Genomic DNA, 5,773 nt, shown 5'->3' on the forward strand with positions numbered 1-5,773 from the left:
CACGGGGACACCAGTTACTGTGTTCCTCTCCCCTGTATATGTACATCCAAAAACACAGACCTCAGTGTAATTGTCATGGACCTGCCCGACCACTAGGTGGCGCTAATCGCGCATCAGCGCGCAATCGCGCATCAGCGCACACGGGAGCGCGCGCTCGCGGCACGTCGGCGCGCACGGGCACGCGATGATGTTATTTTGGCGCCAGTTGGGCTATTTAATGGGGCTCATCCCATAGCCTCTTGCTGCTCAGTCAACAGCGTTCCTGTTACCTTACCCAACTTCTGTTACCTGATTGTCTTCTGCACCTGTGAACCCGGCTTACCTTTGGACCCTTCTGATCTCCGCCTGCCCTGACCTCCGGCCTGTCTGACTCCGCTCCTGCCTCCTCCTTCCAACGGTCTGCTGCCCGCCTGTTACCGACCTGGCTTGAATCACGACCCTGCCTCTGCCTCCTCTCTGTACCTGATCCGCCCGCCTGTGTTTGACCCGGCCTGCCTGACTCTGCCAGCATCTGTACTACAGTACACCTCCCACCTGCTGCCTGCTTCCAGCCATCTGCACCAAGCTCCTGTCGTCTGCTGTCTGATCTTCCCAGTATCTCCGCAGTTCCTGCACAGCATCTTCGGGGTCTTCAGGAAACCACCGCAGACCTGCACAGCATCATACCAGGCGCTTGTGCGACTCTGAACTCTTGCGCTCCCTGTCTGCTCTATCAGGGGTTCCGGAGTCAGAGGAGCAAGAGTTGCCACTCCCCGCACGTCAGGCTCTGCTCTGTACCAGGTACGCGACAGTAATGCTCCTCCTGCCTCTGTACAGGAGAACATCGGAGCCGAGTTGTAGGAAGAGGCTTTAGTGAGGTCTTTGTGCAGGCAGTCGGCGGGGAGAAGCTGGCTGCTACAGAGGGGGGTAGGTGAACCTGGTAAACCCACAACCCACTCTCTCCTGGCATCCAGCATCTCCATGTATAGCCATCATTCCAAAGTCCACCTAGTCTTTGTAGTTAGGTGCATTGGCAGGTCCATTGGCAGGTCCAAGGACCTCTGATGTTTATCTCAACAGGATATTAAGCTGAAGACTGCATCAAAAGCCTCTACTATCTTCCCTAGCACCCACATCCAGACCCAAAATAAGGGACTTTCCCACATCTTAAGAAACAATCTGGGAATGATGGCAGGGAGATCTAATTGTTGGAGTATCCAAGACATTTGGGAACCCAGGGGCTGACTTAGCCCACCTATAACTAAAACGTCACCTTTGAATGGACTAAATACTTTAATATCAATTGCTCATTAACAAAGTCAGATAATTATTTATGGTATTCACAGCTCAGGTGTAGTAAATATTCTTGCCAAGGCAAGTCTTGAATTGATCATTATTACAAAAACACTGTATCACTGTAAAACACTGAAATATTCTACATGTTGTACATAAAACTACACAACCAAAAATAAAAAACAGTGGGGTAGATTCAGTAACATTTGCGCAGTTTTTACGTAGGCGCAGGGCACCGTTTTTGCCCTGCGCCCCCGCAAATTTTCTGCGCTACCCTCGATTCACAGAGCAGTAGCTCCGTAAATTGCGTGGGCGCTCCGTAAAAATGGCCGGCGTAAGCGTGAGTAATTTAAATGATCCCGTAGGGGGCGTGGATCATTTAAATTAGGCGCGTTCCAGCGCCGAACGTAGTGCGCATGCTCCGTCTGGAAACTTTCCCGACGTGCATTGCGGCAAATGACGTTGCAAGGACGTCATTTGCTTTAACGTGAACGTAAATGGCGTCCAGCGCCATTCACGATTCACTTACGCAAACAACGTAATTTTCTAACATCGCGACGCGGGAATGACGGGTATATTTAGCATTGGCTGCCCCTCCTCGGACGAGAGGGCCTCCGTGATAGGCGAACACTGAACACAGTGCCTCCTGGGCAGCTGAGTGTTCCGCCTATCACGGAACAGAAGACGTCGGAGGCGCGGCTTTTGAAAAATCGTACGGCCGCGATTCTGGTAAGGTAAGATGTTAGGTTACACGGCCGCGATTCGCATCGGATAAGGTAAGGGCACGGTCTGGTCATATAATGGGGCAGGTCTGGTCATGTAATGGGGCACAGTCTGGTCATGTAATGGGGCACAGTCTGGTCATGTAATGGGGCACAGTCTGGTCATGTAATGGGGCACAGTCTGGTCATGTAATGGGGCACAGTCTGGTCATGTAATGGGGCACAGTCTGGTCATGTAATGGGGCACAGTCTGGCATGTAATGGGGCAGGTCTGGCATGTAATGGGGCAGGTCTGGTCATGTAATGGGGCACGGTCTGGTCATGTAATGGGGCACGGTCTGGTCATGTAATGGGGCAGGTCTGGTCATGTAATGGGGCAGGTCTGGTCATGTAATGGGGCAGGTCTGGTCATGTAATGGGGCAGGTCTGGTCATGTAATGGGGTAGGTCTGGCATGTAATGGGGCAGGTCTGGCATGTAATGGGGCACAGTCTGGTCATGTAATGGGGCACAGTCTGGTCATGTTATGGGGCACAGTCTGGTCATGTTATGGGGCACAGTCTGGTCATGTTATGGGGCACAGTCTGGTCATGTTATGGGGCACAGTCTGGTCATGTAATGGGGCACAGTCTGGTCATGTAATGGGGCACAGTCTGGTCATGTAATGGGGCACAGTCTGGTCATGTAATGGGGCACAGTCTGGCATGTAATGGGGCACAGTCTGGCATGTAGTGGCATAGTTTGGCATGTAATGGTGGCACCGTGAGGCGAGGCATGACTAGTAAGAAGGGGGTAGTCTTATACGGTGAGTATATCCCAAAACCAACATTTTGGCTGGAAAATTAGGGGGTCGTCTTATACGCCGAGTCGTCTTATACGCCGGAAAATACGGTAAGTTAAATAAGCATTTCATAAATATATTAAAAAACATTCACGTAAGGACGCCCATATTTCTAGTCGTTACTAATACTGGAGGCCATTGACAGCCTGTCTCCAATTCCAAAATCATCCAATCACTGGGCCACCTGTGACCTCCAGTTACCACACACAGACAGATTATCTAACCCAATAAAAAATCTGCAAATAAGCAGGATCTCTTCCTTATATGTAGAAGAAGAAAGGAAAAAAGTATCACTGTCAGGACCTGGGCTTGAACCTGGGACCTCTTCTGTGTCTAGCATTGACTCTTCCCACTGAGCTATCTGGGATGCTGGACAGCTCCCTGCCGGATCTGCTGGATAAACCTATCTGATCCATTAGACTACTCTGCTTGGTGTCTTGATTGCTGTTGAACCTTGAACCCCTAGCTCCTCCCATGAACTTCCTATAAAAGCCTTGTCTCAGCACTTCCTCTTTGCCAGGTTATTGTGCCTTCCCTGCCAGTGCCTTGCTGTTGTCTTTCCTGCTGCCATCTGTACCTGCAACCACCCGTGTTTGACCCTCGGCCTGTTCTTTGACTACTGCTTGATCCCAACCTGCAGCCACTCGTGATTGATCCCTTGGCTTGTTTACTGACCACGCTGCCGTTTCATCCTTGTCTGTTTATCCGCTATTGGCCCCTGGCTTGCTCACACCCTGGTGGGGCAAACTTGAGGACCACGACCTGGTACTAGCTTGCAGCTAAATCCATCTCCACCATCAGGATCTCTGGGGAAAACCAGCTAGTACTTAGACTCTGCACCTCAGGGGAGCCTGAGTCATCTGCGAGAAGTGACTGCCTGTATGCCTGTCTTGCCACTGCTATTGCAATTGGTCTTCAAGCCCGACGCCTGATCGTGACAATCACATTAGTGCTGGCATCATTGGCAAGCACTGCAATTAATTTTGACTCCAGCCAGTCCATTATAGCATGGCCAAAGACCTCATCAGGAAAAAATGTAACTATCTACAACCAACTTTTGTCCAATTTTTGAGATGACCATTATGTAAAATTCCATTTGAGCTACAATCTCTTGTAATAGGTAGCCATAGACCTCAAGTTTTATGTATAAACGTGCACACTTAGTTCACCCAAGCGTTAAATGTTTATGCTAAGTCAACAGGTGGTGGAAACAGTGGGGTAGATTCAGGTACAGCTGCGCGCTCCTTACGGAGGCGCAGTGTACCCTTTTTACCCTGCGCCTACGCAAATTATTTGCGTTACGCTTCATTCATGAAGCAGTAGCCACGTAATTTGCGTGGGCGCTCCTCAAAAATGCCCTGCGTAAGGGCGCCTAATGTAAATGATCCCGTAGGGGGCGGGAATCATTTAAATTAGGCGCCTTCCCGCGCCGAGAGTAGAGCGCATGCTCCGTCGGGAAACTTTCCCGACGTGCATTGCGGTAAATGACGTCGCAAGGACGTCATTTGCTTCAAAGTGAACGTGAATGGCGTCCAGCGCCATTCACGATTCACTTACGCAAACAATGTAAAATTTAAACCTCGCGACGCAGGAACGACGGGAATCCTTAGCATTGGCTGCCCCTGCTTTTAGCATGTGCAGCCTTACGCGAAACCCGACGTACGCAAACGATGTAAACTTAGTACGCAGGGCTCACGTAACGTTGTGAATCGGCATTAGTATGCAATTTGCATACTACGGTATACGCTGACCACAACGGGAACGCCACCTAGCGGCCTGTGTAAGAATGCAGCCTAAGATATGAGGGCATAAGAGCCTTATGCCACGCATATCTTAGGCTGCAGTCGGCCTAACGAGCTCTCTGAATCAGGAGAAGTCGTTACGCCGGCGCAAGTAAGCAATTGCGCTGCGTAACTATGGTTACGCAGACGCAATTGCTTCTTGAATCTGGGCCATTAAGAAGAGAAGGGTAAGAGACCATCACTTAATCTCAATTAACCACTTCCCGACCTCCTCATGTACATATACGTCAGCAGAATGGCACGGACATGCACAATCACGTACCTGTACGTCCTCTGCTAGACGTGGGTGGGGGTGTCCGATCGGGACCCCCCCGGTACATGCGGAGGTCGGGTCCGCTCGGGGAGCAATCCTGGACGACGGCGCGGCTATTTGTTTTTAGCCGCTTCGTCGCGATCGCTCCCAGGAGCTGAAGAACGGGGAGAGCCGTGTGTAAACAAGGCTTCCCCGTGCTTCACTGTGGCGGCGCATTGATCGGGTGATTCCCTTTATAGGGAAGACCCGATCGATGATGTCATTCCTACAGCCACACCCCCCTACACTAGTAAACACACACAAAGTGAACACTAAATGTTACAGCGCCCCCTGTGTTTAACTCCCAAACTGCAACTGTCATTTTCACAATAAAGAATGCAATTTAAATGCATTTTTTGCTGTAAAAATGACAATGGTCCCAAAAATGTGTCAAACTTGTCCGAAGTGTCCGCCATAATGTCGCAGTCACGAAAAAAATCGCTGATCGCCGCCATTAGTAGTAAAAAAAAATAAAAAAAATAAAAATGCAAAAAAACTATCCCCTATTTTGTAAACGCTATAAATTTTGCGCAAACCAACCGATAAACGATTATTGCGATTTTTTTTTTTACCAAAAATATGTAGAAGAATACGTATCGGCCTAAACTGAGGAAAAAAAAATTATATATGTTTTTGGGGGATATTTATTACAGCAAAAATTAAAAAATATTGCATTTTTCTCAAAATTGTCGCTCTATTTTTGTTTATAGCGCAAAAAATAAAAACCGCAGAGGTGATCAAATACCACCAAAAGAAAGCACTATTTGTGGGGAAAAAAGGACGCCAATTTTGTTTGGGAGCCACGTCGCACAACCGCGCAATTGTCTGTTAAAGCGACACAGTCC

This window comes from Rana temporaria, chromosome 8 (genome assembly GCF_905171775.1).
Source record: "Rana temporaria chromosome 8, aRanTem1.1, whole genome shotgun sequence".
In the NCBI taxonomy this organism is placed as follows: Eukaryota; Metazoa; Chordata; class Amphibia; order Anura; family Ranidae; genus Rana; species Rana temporaria.